The sequence below is a fragment of the Nanorana parkeri genome, unplaced genomic scaffold, assembly GCF_000935625.1.
Source record: "Nanorana parkeri isolate BGI_ZX_2015 unplaced genomic scaffold, ASM93562v1 scaffold1101, whole genome shotgun sequence".
In the NCBI taxonomy this organism is placed as follows: Eukaryota; Metazoa; Chordata; class Amphibia; order Anura; family Dicroglossidae; genus Nanorana; species Nanorana parkeri.
Window position 1 is genome coordinate 517,357 of NW_017307369.1, and position 14,888 is coordinate 532,244.

The 14,888-nt window shown below is 48.1% G+C and overlaps 1 protein-coding gene across 1 annotated transcript in view; it reads left to right on the forward strand.

Annotated features, from left to right (window-relative positions):
* Window positions 1-2,500: 2,500 nt before the first annotated feature.
* FAM169A (family with sequence similarity 169 member A) overlaps window positions 2,501-14,888 on the forward strand; it is a 56,693-nt gene continuing 44,305 nt past the window's right edge. Inside the window, exon 1 of the mRNA XM_018567835.1 lies at window positions 2,501-2,585. The gene's annotated coding sequence lies outside the window, so the exon portion shown is untranslated. The remainder of the gene's footprint in view (window positions 2,586-14,888) is intronic.

The following is a 14,888-nucleotide window of genomic DNA, read 5'->3' on the forward strand; positions in this document are numbered from 1 at the left end:
TGTACATTTTTCTAGTACACTGCCAACCTAGGAATATTAAGCTTTAAAATTAATAAGTGGCCTTCTGTGTACTAAACTAAGTATTCATACTCCTAGAGAGATTGGTCATTGTTAGAGATGCCCCAAAATTTCGGCCACCAAAACATTTTGGCCGAAAATGGCACTTTTGTCAAAATGCAGAAAGTGCCATGAAGGCCGAAGCTGCGGATGAAAATTCAGTGCATCCCAGCTTCTCTCCTCCCCGCCGCTCTGCTCACCTTTCCGATGCATTGGCTGGCACCCAGCGGGGAGGAGAGAAGGTTACAGCATGACGAGCGGTGGGGGAGGATCGTGCTGCCAGCGTTGCAGGAGCTGGGTTCACCTCCCGGCTCGGCCTCCTGTATCAGGATAGAGAGTGGTGCGATCATTACAGGAGGCCGAGCTCTCCTCCCACACCTCCCGGCTGGGCCCCTTGTGACAGCTGATTCAGGATGGAGAGCGGAGCACAAACATTCAGCGATCAGCTGATCGCTGAAAGTTTGTAAATAACTGGATATAGTATGAGTTACTATGTACCAGTTATGAATGAATGGGAAGTGACCTACATCACTGCCTGTTCATTCATAATTATGTACATAGTAACTCATACTATATCCACAATGTATGAATGAACAGGAACACTAAGGGGTCTATTCACAAAAGGGTGAAGAGTTTGGAGAAGGCAGGAGAAGAGAACTAGGGATGGTCCGCAGGTTCGATTTGAACGCGAGTCTGGTATGGAATTTTAGGGGGTACCCCATGTTTCCCCCCCCATTTTGGGGGGGTGGTGGGGTTCCTCCTTAAAATTCCTACCAGACCTTAAGGGACTGGTATGACTTTGAGGGGGAACCCTACACTTTAAAAAAAAAAAAATTGGTCCCTCCTAACATTTCTACTAGACCTAAAGGGTCTGGTATTGTTTGGGAGGGGGAACTGCACACTTTAAGAGTTAAAAAAAAAATCATATATTTTTTAGAAAAGTCAGTTTTGCTGCAGCAGGTTCTATACTGTACATCCTACAGATCCGCCACTTCACAGGCAGGGTAAGGGGACCCCCCAGGCATGATATTTGAAGGAATTTTTCATTTTTATTCTTACACCTTAAGTGATATTAAAATCACTGCTCCTTTAAAAACGTTTTTGGTTTTTTTCTCCCCTTGATTCCTGTCCCCCAGGGCAGTGCCCGGACCCCCAAACACCTTTTATGGACAATAACTGGCATATAAGCCCTCTTAAAGGGGACAATCATTTTCAAAAGTTCGACCTCCATTGACTTGCATTAGGTTCGAGTTCGTATTCAAACTTTTCGGCCGTTCGGGTGTTCGAATACGAACACGCAGTTGTTCAGCCCATCACTGAAGAGAACACTCTAGGGCAACATAGCTGATTTGGAAAAATTCTCCAATTCAGCTCACTTTCCAGTTCAGCTAACGGAGACACAGACAGCAATAAAAACCTGATAGTGGGAGAGCCCCACTGTAAGGTTATTTTTAAGGGTTCACCTTAAAACACTTAATTCCCCCTTAATTTTATTTCTCAGCCCCCTCTTACCTTGTCTGCTGGCTTGTCCTCATACTCACACGCCCAACAAACCCAGCATTGTCTGGTGTAACCTGCCAGCGTCAGCGTCCCTTCCTGTGTGATGTCACTGAGAGCTAGCTGCCCCGATGATGTGCCGCTGGGCATGCGCAATGTGTGGTAGATGACACCCGAAGCCTCCTGGAATGCATGACATTAGTATCTCAGGGGACTTCCCCCACTTACCTGAAAGGTGTCGTTCTTCTCCCCACAGGCTAGTGTTTTATTCATTTGGTATGGCTGCTCACACAGCCCTATCACCCATTCACAAGTCCTTTCACAGGTGCAGTGACATCACCGCACTTGTAGTCCATTCATTCTTCCTTATTCATGCTTTCTGGAGAAAGGATCTGCAGGAGCCAGAGCATTGCACCGGCGATCCACTGATCCAGGTTGCAATGCTTTACTGGCTCTGATGCAACAACAACAAAAATACACTTCTATTATCTATCCCTTCAGGAAAAAAGAATCTGCAGGAGCCAGAGCATTGCTCTGGTGGTCCACTGATTAAGGTTGCAATATTTACTTGCTCCAATGCAAAAAAATGCACATTATTATTATTGTATTCTTTATTTATTAATGTACTATTTTTTTCTAAAAGGTGGACTTTACGTAACATTATTACATGACATGAATTTACTAAACTGAAAAACAAAAATGTGCTGGCAGTGTTAAAATCAGTTCGAATCCTGAATATCAGGGAGTGTCTTAGAAATAAGTCCCCCAGCCATCACATGATCAGCCCTGCTACTACAATGACAGTAATAGATTACACAATGATTCCCATGCTCCATCCACTATGGACGGGCTGACCTGATCGCAGCATTACCCCACCGGCAGATCCCGGCACAGGCAGTGCGGGTGTAACGTCACAGAGGCAGCGGAGAGCGCCGCCCAGCGGCCGCACAGGTAACAGCAGCAGGCTGTCAATCACACAGCCCAGCAGCAGCAGCAGCAGCTAGCGCCCGGGGAGGACAGACCTTGTCTAGGTGAGTGATGGCGGCCGGAATTCCCCCATGTCAGTGACCCTGATATATATCACCATCATCAGCATCATCAAACCCCGGCTCCTCCTCCCCCCTCACCCCCGTGATAACGGCCACACGGCTCCTTGCTGTCTCTTATTTCACATTAGCTGGTAAGTACAACGCGTGATGAGATGCAAGCAGTGACTCAGGTGGGCTTTGCCTGTCCGTTATGATGTATTATTGCTCCTGATTGCTGGCAGTGTCATTGATCGTGCGTTGTTATCAGTGCAGGCATGTAGTGAGTGACAGCGCCGGTGCTGATGTGATGTGTGCATGTGTCGGTGTATAGATGAGGCCGCCTCTGCTCCGTGCCTGGCATGGATGGCCATGGAGCTCCTACAACTTCACAATCACAATACATCTCATCTGATTTTATTTCCTATTCCAGGCATTATATTCTTCCAGAGCAAACCTCCATTTTAGAATGTTGCTTCTCTGCTTGTCCTGTTTGATACATTCTCAGGATTTCTGACAGTGTGGTTCATAGGCCAACCTTTGATACATGAATCCAGACAAAGATCCGGTATTTGTCAGCCAAGGTGTGTGATTGTATGGGGCTCTGGGCTTTTCTTTGTATTTCTGGATAATTATATACACAGACATATATTACAGATGAAGAACAAAGTGCTCCATCAAGTCTGCCCCTTTTTCTGTTTTGTCTTTTTTTAACATTTTTTTGTCTAGTATAAATTATTTTGCATGAGTATAGATCTATGATCGTCCCAAGCATGTTTACAGTGACAGTAAACTCAGGAGTTAAATCTTAAAAATACATTCAAATCCCTTAACTATTAATAAAAACTGTATCTTATTTGTGTATCACTCGGCTGTAGATCCTCAAATCATCTCTGAATTGGTGCTGACACTGTCCTTCCTTCTGGAGGGTGACTACTTTTGTTCCCCATGGTCCCTGTGTGTGTTGTAAAGTAGTCACCACTCCAAGGTCTCTCCTGTAATGGACTGCAATCTCATTACAAAGTAGCAAACTAAACGTGAGATTGTAGTCCATCACGGGAGCGAGTTTGGAGCGGTGACTACTTTACAATGGGACATCTAGGTGAGAATCTTGGGACTGTTGGGAGCAAGGACTGACTGGCAACTTTTGGCCCAGGGGGCAAGTACAACCCAGAGGCCCATGGTGCAGTGACTCGGCCCCCCTTTGGCAGCTTAGTGAATAACCCCCTCAGTGATAAAGGAATACTCTGTATGTCATGAGAGGGTAAAACTAAAAAATAACTATTTAGGGGGCAAAACAAATCTGCAGCTTAACTGCAGATAATCATCATAAGGGGTTAATTTTATAGTGATCTACTTAATTTGATGTTGTTTTTTACATCTTAACATATCTCCCGGTCAGTGTTGACATAGCTCCGGCTGATCCTTCGGCTAGCTTCAGCCGCCTGAGGTCTTCGGTTCAGTAGAACAGAAGGGCTGCTGTACGGGCTATTTACTATAGCCCGTACAGCTCCCGAAGCTGGCCGAGTGGCTCAGTTGAGCCGAACGCATATGCTTCGGCTCGACTGAGCCGAAGTGAAACCTGAAGCGGGCCGTACGGCCGACCATTGGCTGTCCGAGAGCCTCACAACTGACAGCTGGGCGGAGCTAGCCGCCATCTCACGGCCAGTTGCAATGACACACAATGACAGTTCAGCGTCGAGCTGAGCTGAACTGTCATTACACAATGAGAACTCTGCGGAGCCAGCCCCTATGTTATGGCCGGCTCCGCTAAGTTCTCATTGTGTAATGACAGTTCAGTGTCCCCTGGTTACCAGGTAACTAGGCGACGCTGAGCGGTCATTGCGGAGCCGGCTCTTTCGCTCCCTCAGGGAATAGTTGTTGTTGGCTCCAGCATGACAGCAGCAGCGGCTCTTTTTTTCACTTCCTCCTGCTCCTCAGATCTGCTGTGCGGCTGCCTGTGAGTGTGGGCTCCTGACGAGAATGGCATACCCATATCAGCAGCAATCTGTATACACAATCTCAGGATACACAATCTCAGTATGTAATGACAGTTCAGTATCCCCTGGTTACCAAGTAACCAGGGGACGCTAAACTGTCATTAAAATGAAAACTCGGCGGAGCTGGCCGTCAGGAGCCCACACTCACAGGCAGCCACACAGCAGATCTGAGGAGCCGGAGGAAGTTGGAGAGGAGCCGCTGCTGCTGTCAAGATGGAGCCGACAACAACTATTCCCCGAGGGAGCGAAAGAGCCGACTCCGCAGAGTTCTCATTGTAATGACAGTTCGGCATCCACTGGTTACCTAGTTGTTATTCATTTCCCGGCCAATAGGAAACAGTTGGGTGGAGCTAGCTGTCACTGCTTGCTTCGCCCAAACGTTTTCTACTTTTTTTCACTTTTTCTATTCTGCTCAATACCACGGAGGTACCGTGCAGAATAGCCAAGCCGAATGCCGCTAGGCAGCATGCGGCTAGTCACTCACTGCTGTTCAGCCCCTATGAGAATAGGCCAAACAGCAGCCAGTAGCCTGCCGGAGTCGAACTCCTTCTGCACTTCGGGTCGGCCAAACATGCAGAGCAAGTTCGCCTGACCCAAAGCCAGCCAAAGCAAGCTGATGTACGACTGATTTCAGCCGTACAAGCCTGAAGCGAATAGCCAAACAGCGTTCGGCTCAATTCACTTCGGCTCGATTATCCACACGGCTGCCTTCGGCAGCTTTGTGAATATCCCTGACAGTACAGAGGTCAGTATGTAATGCAGTGCAGAGGTCAGGGTGTCACGCAGAGTGCAGAGGTCAGGGTGTCACGCAGAGTGCAGAGATCAGGCTGTGACGCAGAGTACAGACGTCAGGCTGTGATGCAGAGTACAGAGGTCAGGCTGTGTGATGCACAGTGCAGTAGTCAGGGTGTGTGACGCAGAGTGCAGAGGTCAGGGTGTGGCGCAGAGTGCAGAGGTCAGGGTGTGACACAGAGGTCAGGGTGTGACGCAGAGTGCAGGGGTCAGGGTGTGACGCAGAGTGCAGAGGTCAGGGTGTGGCGCAGAGTGCAGACCCCCGGCCCAGTCACTCAACATCGAGCCGGCCAAGTCTTCTTCCTGCTGGGGTGTGAAGCATAGTTCAGAGGTCAGGGTGTGACGCAGAGTGCATAGGTCAGGGTGTGACGCAGAACTCAGTATGTAAGGAAGCGCAGAGGTCACACAGAAAGAACAGGTACTTACTGTGACTCCTTTTATTACTTCATTCAGGTGCTGTGCCCTCTTCTTCTCTTTCTCTCCTGGTAGTGGGGGGGGGGGGGGAACAGCCTGCCAATGGTAGGTGGGCAGTCTCCCTCCCAGGCTATAGCAACAGAAGTGGGCGGAGGGAGCTGCTGTAGACGCGAGGAGCTCGATCAGTGACACAGGCATTCGGGAAGGCAGCCGAACAGCATGTTCTCCTCGGCCGCTGAAGTAGCAGAGCTGCCGAGAGGTGACAAGAGTGTTTGCGCCGACGGGGGCCATTAATAGAGGCAACAGAGAGGCCCGGGGGGCAATTGCCACTCTGCCCCCCGGCCCAGTCCGCCCCTGGTTGGGAGGGGTTCCATAGAAAAAAATTAATGTCCAGTTATGATGGAGGAGAGGGGTAGGATTGCAATCAGGTACAGTGGATGGGGAGGGTTTAATGTATTTAAAGACTTCAGTCGTGTTCCCCCTTTCCATTCTTTTCTCAAGACTAGGGATGCACCGATACAGAGTATTTGGGCGAGAACTCGGATTCGCCCAAATGCTCTGATACTTACCCCCAATACCAGAACTTCCAGGCAGAGGAAGATTTTCTCTGACCGGCAGTGCCGCAAGAGAACATGGAGGCCGCTTCCTGGTCAATCAGGAAGTTGGGCGGTGGGTAATGACTCGCCGCCCAACTTCGTGATTGGCTGAGAAGCTAGCTCCATGCTGATTGGCTGGGAAGCCAGCTTCCTGGCCAATCAACATCGAGCCGGCCAAACAGCATGTAGCTGCATTCCCAGGCAATCAAGAAGCCTGATTGCCCGGGAAGCCGGCTTTTTGAAAGATAAATATCGGTACTCGTACTTGATACCAAGAAAAAACGGTATCAGCCTACTCAAAGCTGTACATATTAGCTTCCTATTGTGTCTATTATTTGTTCTTTCCCTCAGACCTTTCACCATTTTTCTCCTGTCTCTGGGCTTGTTCTATTTTATCAATATATTTTTGTATGTGAGGTCTGCAAAACTGGACAAGGTATTTTAAATCAAGTCTAACTAAGGACCTATATAGGGGAATCAAGACCTCATTCCTCCTGCTGGTGATCCCTGTAAGTAATAACTAAAGATCTATATAGGGGAATCAGGACCTTCTTCTTCCTGCTGGTGATCCATCTAGTGATTACTAGAGATCCATACAGGGGAATCAGGACCTTCTTCTTCCTGCTGGTGATCCATCTAGTGATTACTAGAGATCCATACAGGGGAATCAGGACCTTCTTCTTCCTGCTGGTGATCCATCTAGTGATTACTAGAGATCCATACAGGGGAATCAGGACCTTCTTCTTCCTGCTGGTGATCCATCTAGTGATTACTAGAGATCCATACAGGGGAATCAGGACCTCCTTCCTCCTGCTGGAGATCCCCATAAGTAATACCTAAAAATCTATATAGGGGAATCAGGACCAGCTGTGGATGCACGCTGTCAGTACAAATATTGACGAGTTGTTGCACCTTTAGTAGCCACCGTTTCCATAAGGCAAGCATGCCTACCGGTACCTGGATGCCCCCAGGACTTAAACTATATGCTCTGATCAGGTGATGCCATAGGCTGGCCCCCAGGAACAAGGAGAAGTACTGACTGATGTCAAGGTACAAGACAAACAGAAAGCAAGACTCAAGAATAGGTTACAAATACAAGACAGGAACTAATACAAGATAAGTACAGGATACAAGAAACAAGACAGGTACAGGATTAAAGATCCAAGGCAAAACTAGGATTCATGATCAAAGCAGGACTTTGGATACAGGATCAGGATACAGGCTTGTGTAGACAGAACAGGGTAAGACAAGACTGGAACTATCACAAGCCCAGAGCCCTGTGCTTGTGATGTTAAAATAGAGCACAACTAACCAACGCCCAGGATGTGAGGGGTGTGTAGCAAGGCTCATTAGCCTGATCGGCCCACAACTGACTGGACTGTGGTAGGTGCAGTTACAAAAGGCAACCACCAGATGGAGCTGAGTGGTTACAACAGGGATAGGAGCATTTCCCATTATTACTAGGGGGATCACCTTGTGATCCCCCTAGTAATAACTAAAACTCTACATAGGGAAATCAGGACCTCCTTTCTCCTGCTGGTGATCCCCCTAGTGATAACTAAAGGTGTATATAGAGGAATCAGGGGCGCCTTCCTACTGCTGGTGACCCCCCTAGTGGTAACTAAAGTTCTACATAGGGAAATTAGGACCTCCTTCCTACTGCTGGTGATCCCCCTAGTGATAACTAAGGACCTATATAGGGGAATGAGGACCTCCTTCCTCCTGCTGGTGACCCCTCTAGTGATAACTAATGATCTATATAGGGGAATCAGGACCTCGTTTCCCCTGATGATGACCCCTCTAGTGATAACTAATGATCTATATAGGGGAATCAGGACCTCGTTTCCCCTGATGGTGACCCCTCTAGTGATAACTAATGATCTATATAAGGGAATCAGGACCTCGTTTCCCCTGAAGGTGACCCCTCTAGTGATAACTAAAGATCTACAGGTGAAACTCGAATAATTAGAATATCGTGCAAAAGTAATTGCAGTAAGTGCTGCAAAAGGGGCCCAAACCAAGTACTGAGTACATATGCATGCTTGTACTTTTCAGAGGTCCGATATTGTTCTATGTACAATCCTTGTTTTATTGATTGCATGTAATAATCTACTTTTTTGAGGTTGTGGATTTGGGGTTCTTGGGGTTTTCATGAGCTGTAAGCCATAATCATCACAATTATGACAAATCACGGCTTGAATTATCTTGCTTTGCATGTAATGAGTCTATCTCATATATTAGTTTCACCTTTTAAGTTGCATTAGTGAAATAAATGAACTTTGCACGATATTCTAATTATTCGAGTTTCACCTGTATATAGGGGAATCAGGACCTCCTTCCTCCTGCTGGTGATCCCTCTACTGATAACTAAAGATCTGTATAGTGGAATCAGGACCTCCTTCCTCCTGCTGGTGATCCACCCTAGTGGTAACTAAAGTTCTACATACAGAAATCAGGACCTCCTTCCTCTTGCTGGTGACCACCCTAGTGATAACTAAAGATCTATATAGGAGAATCAGGACCTCCTTCCTCCTGCTGGTAATCCCACTAGTTATAACTAAAGATCTATATAGGGGAATCAGGACCTCCTTCCCCCTGTTGTTTAGGCCACTAGGTCTAACTAAAGATATATGTAGGAGAATCCAGACCTCCTTTGCCCTGCTCGTGATCCTGCTAGGGATAACTAAAGATCTATATAGGTGAATCAGGACCTCCTTCCTCCTGCTGGGGATCCCCTTAGCGATCACTAAAGTGCTATAAAGGAGAATCAGGACCTGCTTCCTTCTTGTGGTGATCCCCCTAGTGATAGCTAAAGAGCTATATAGGGGAATCAGGACCTCATTCCTCCTGCTGGTGACTCCCCTACTGATAACTAAAGCCCTATATAGGGGAATCAGGACTTCCATCCCCCTGCTGGTGACCCCCTCTAGTGATAACTAAAGCCCTATATAGGGGAATCAGGACCTCCTTCCTCTTGCTGCTGACCACCCTAGTGATAACTAAAGCCCTATATAGGGGAATCAGGACCTCCTTCCTCTTGCTGCTGACCACCCTAGTGATAACTAAAGCCCTATATAGGGGAATCAGGACCTCCTTCCTCTTGCTGCTGACCACCCTAGTGATAACTAAAGCCCTATATAGGGGAATCAGGACCTCCTTCCTCCTGCTGGTTATCCCACTAGAGATAACTAAATATCTATATAGAGGAATCAGGACCTCATTTGCCCTGGTGACCCCCCTAGTGATAACTAAAAATCTATATAGAGGTATCAGGACCTCCTTCCTCCTGCTGGAGCGTGGGTCTGATATGTAGAAATGTACATAATGGCAGCCTCTCAGGGCCCTTCATGTTGTTTCTGGGTAACTCTTCCAGTTTTTCTCCAGTGTTTGGAAATGAAAGCTGTATTTATGTGCAGTGTCATGCTTTTCATGACTCCCTCCTGATCCCAATGATCCTATATAAATCGTTTTGCTTTCCCAGTTCTCAGCTGAATATAAAGATGAAGTGCTATATATGTAACATTTCTTTTCCTGTAAGACCTCATGTTGTACACACACCCTGTAGCCTCCAGAATAATCATGTATGCCTTTCCAGAGAGCTTTGTGAGGTTTTACTTGATCCTTGTCTGATCTCGTCAGTGTCCATTTAGATGAATGTGCGTGCGTTGAGGTGCATTTTTGTTAGCATTAGGCAGGCGCGTGTCATGTGTCCATTTACACATCACACTCCCCAGACTCACTCAATCTGAATGGCCCCTCATTCCCTTTTTTAGATAAACATTACAAAACAAAAACTCTTCTTGGGTTTAAAGAGGCGCACCATCATTGCATACGTTATTTTAAAATCATTACGTTTCATAAAATTTAACAAGATCATACTCAAAATCAGTGTACAAAGAAAACCACAATAGACTAATCCCCCCTCTATGTATGCCTTACGCAGCCATATTACAGACTTCTACCAGTATGCAGGGCCGGATTTCCCACAAGGCCCGGACTTGGGGCAGCAGGGAGTAGAGGGGAAGCAGGGGTGTGGACCCATCAGCCACTGCTGCAGAGGGACTCAGTTCTCAATGGAGTACAAGCGAGTGTCACACGTCGGCTCTAATTATGGGGATGAATGTATTTCACTCTCCCCATAATTCTCCTTTAACTTTGCCAGTGAAAAACAATGGCCCTTAAAAGGCTACTGTACATGGTGCAGCCAAATGAAATATATGTCACATGTAAGCCATGTAGGGCTTACCCATGGATGTAAAATGAGCAAGTGCCGGCTTTTGATTTGCTTTTTATCACACTTCATAGGTCACTGCAAACGGTCATTGGTCAGGTCAAAACAGATATCTCATTGCTTATTGTTCTTGCTGAGAGATCTGACAATGTTTGGTTAGACGGGGTCTGTCAGTTGGAAATGTTTGTTCACCAGATTTTCCGGCCTGTTTAGTATCTGAGCGCATAACTTTTTGGTGGGAGAGACATTTGCTGATTTTAAACCTGCAGCTTGTAATGTATTAAAGTTTAATTCCAGCATTTATATATTTTTTATTAGAGCGCAAAGGGGTTAGTAATAGGGTCCTCAAACTTTGAAAACAAGGGTCAGTTCACTTAGTGCTTAGAGCTTAGTGGGCCGGACTGTGGCCAGTGGAAGAAGAAAATGCCTTTGTGTCAGTGAAAGTAAAATTTGCCTTTAGGCTCGGTGGTTAGTGGAAATTAAAACATTCCAAGGGTTGGTGTGCAGTGGGAGCAAAAAATAGTCTAAAGCCTGGTGGGAGGAATAAGCCAAGTTGCTGGTGTCAGTGGGAGGAAATGTGCCCCATCATTGGTATCAGTGAGAGGCATAGAGCCTTATTGTTAGTATCACTGGAAAGAATAGTGCCCCATCATTGGTGTCAGTGGGAGGAATAGAGCCCGATTGTTAGTATCACTAGGAGCAATGGTGGCCCATTTTTGGTGTCAGTGGGAGGATAAGTGGCCCATTGATGGTATCACTGGGAAGAATAGTGGCCCATCGTTGGTGTCAGTGGGAGAAATATTCACTCATTGTTGGTATTACTGGGAGAAATAGTGGTCCATCATTGGTGTCAGTGGGAGGAATAGTGGCCCATCGTTGGTGTCAGTGGGAGGAATATTGCCTTATTGTTGGTATTACTGGGAGAAATAGTGGTCCATCATTGGTGTCAGTGGGAGGAATAGTGCCCCGTTATTGGTGTCAGTGGGAGGAATAGTGGCCCATCGTTGGTGTCAGTGTGAGGAATAGTGGCCCACTATTGGTTTCAGAGGGAGGAATAGTGCCACATTGTTGGTATCAATCGTTGGAATAGTGGTCCATCATTGGTGTCAGTGAGAGGAATAGTGCCCCATCTTTGATATTACTGGGAGAAATAGTGGCCCATCGTTGGTGTCCTTGGGAGGAACAGTGCACCATTATTGGTGTCAGTGGGAGGAAAAGTGCACCATCTTTGGTGTCAGTGAAAGTAAGTGTACCCAGTTGATGGTATTACTGAGAACAATAGTGGCTCATTGTTGATGTTGTTGGGAGGAAGAGAGCACCATTGCTGGTGGGAGGAATAGTGGCCCAATGTTAATATCAGTGGGAGGAATAGTGCCCCATTATTGGTGTCAGTGGGAGGAATAGTGCCCCAATATTGGTGTCAGTGGGAGGAATAGTGGCCCATCGTTGGTGTCAGTGAGAGGAATAGTGGCCCATCGTTCGTGTCAGTGGGAGGAATAGTGGCCCATCGTTGGTGTTAGTGGGAGGAATATTGCCACATTGTTGGTATCAATGGTAGCAATAGTGGTCCATCATTGGTGTCAGTGAGGGGAATAGTGCCCCATCTTTGATATTACGTTCGTGTCCTTGGGAGGAACATTGCACCATTATTGGTGTTAGTGGGAGGAAAAGTACACCATCTTTGGTGTCAGTGAAAGTAAGTGCACCCAGTTGTTGGTATCACTGGGAATAATAGTGGCTCACTGACACCAACGATGGGCCACTATTCCTCTCACTGATACCAAAGCACCATTGCTGGTGGGAGGAATAGTGGCCAATAGTGGTCAAGGAACAAACTATGCTGGACACATACAGTCATCTATAAATTCAAATGCAATACGGCAGTGTTAGTGATGCATACATTTTACTTTCCATGTTTTGAGCTGCAAAGGTGAATTTGGAATATGGGCTCCTCTTGGTCTGACACTGAAATGAAGCAGAATAATAACGGACGTCTCACATTACACAAGGCATGCATCAATGTTCATTTACTCAGTGTGTTTATTTCATTTCAGACACAGAGAATCCAGTTGATTTTGCCCAGGGACACAATTCTAATGACTCTGCACTCATGTATGTGACACCTGTATGCAGCATTTGGCAGGAAAGGAATGAGGCTGAGTGACAGGAGCCCTGTGAAATAACCGCCTAATTATTACCTGCTCATTTATCGCCCCTCCCTAAGTAAAACCATTATATCACAGACACCTGAAGTAGTAACCAATTGACATTTACAGGGCTATTCAGAAAAGGGTGAAGAGTTTGGAGAAGGCAGGAGAAGGGAACAATCTAGGACAGGGGTGCCCATTAGGTAGATTGTGATCTGCCAGTAGCTCTCAAAGCTGATGCTGGTAGATCACGAAGGGTGTGAATGGCGGCCCCTTTATTCCATTTTGGTATATTTATTTAGCTGTGCACACATGATTACCTATTAGCCTGAGTCTGCTGAGCCAAGCTCCCCGACACCTTTCTGGTGGTTGAAGTGCTATGTATTACATCAAAGAATATTAGTTTATACAGCCTGTTGCAAAATACAGCAAGGTGAGCAAGGAGAGAGAGCGAGGAGAGACAGACTGGAGAGAGAGCAAGGAGAGAAAGCCAGGAGAGCGAGGAGAGACAGCCAGGAGAGCGTAGAGAGACAGCCAGGAGAGCGAGGAGAGACAGCCAGGAGAGTGAGGAGAGACAGCCAGGAGAGTGTAGAGCGATAGCCAGGACAGCGTAGAGAGACAGCCAGGAGAGCAAGGAGAGACAGCCAGGAGAGCGAGGAGAGACAGCCAGGATAGCGAGGAGAGACAACCAGGAGAGCGAGGGAGGTTTTTTTTTCCGTTGGTAGATCTCATGTAGCTCGTCATTTGAAAAGTAGATCTTAACAAAAACAATTGTGGGGGGCGTGGCCTGGACATGGCGCTGTGAAGACACGCTTTAGGGGAGCTCTGTGACCACCAAGCTGGATCTACGTTTTAGCTGACTTTATCTCCACAATTTACCCATGCCCAAGGAGCCGAAGGCTTGCGGTACTCACGGTGACCCCCGCTCTGCCTCGATCTACGACTTTTTTGCCCGCAAATCACCCGGTCCGACTCCCGCGGCGGCCTCCAAGATGGCGCTCACGCGCTCCTCCAAGGCCGGTCTCCAGTCGGGTAAGAAGCAGACCCGTACCACACTGCCTTTGACTGCTGACACAGGGGAGTCCCACGATCCTGACAGCCCCCTGTCCTTGGCCCTGCTCCCGGACACGCCGCGGCTAGAGTCCCCGCCCGGCCCCTCGGCGATCCCACATGTGCCGGGCCTGGTCATTCAGGACGGGGGAGGCCTGAGCGGCTTGCTGCCACATCTACCCACTAAGAGAGACCTAGATAACATGGCTTCCTCCATTGTTGCGGCCCTGACGAAGGAAATCCATGATCTTACCCACCGCATCACGGAGGTGGATACCCGGGTCACGTCAGTGGAGTCCGTCACATCCTCACTATCGACCAGAATGGACGCCCTGGAGGCAGATGCGAGAGTGACGACCACCCGCCTGCTATCCATGCACCTGCGCCTAGACGACTCCGAAAACCGGAACCGCAGAAACAACCTGCGCCTACGAGGCATACCGGAGGCTACGGCTGGAGTCCACCTTAGAGACACCGTGACAGCGATTCTCAATGCCCTCCTGGGAAAGCCCCATGATGCGGCCCTGGAGCTTGACCGGGTCCATAGGGTTAACGGGGCCCGTCCTCCCACACCCTCTGCTCCAAGAGATGTTCTCTGCAGGGTTCATTTTTTCGCCATAAAGGAGGAAATCGTCAGACAGGCCTGGCGGCATGGCCCCTCCGATTTTGACGGTGCCACCATCAAAATAATGCCGGATCTCTCTCGCCATACTCTCCGCATGAGACGCACAGTCCGTCCCCTGCTGGACCTTATTCGCTCCGCATCAGCCACGTATCGCTGGGGACACCCGTTCCACCTCATCGTACGCCGAGATGACGCCTCCTTCCAGCTACATTCACCTGACCAGCTCCCGGCACTGTTTCGTTTCCTGGATGTGGACCCTGTGGACGTCCCCAACTGGCTAGAGTTCCCAGATGAATTCTCGGAGACGGCACCTCTTCCCCCACGGGTTCCTCGCGGAGCCAGGAACCAGCAGAGACCACCATCAAGGGCGCCGCCGGCATTGCTCCCGGTGGGCCGGGAACCCTGAACTGCCTCTTGTATCCTTCATTACCAACCCTGAAGACGCCATGCCTCC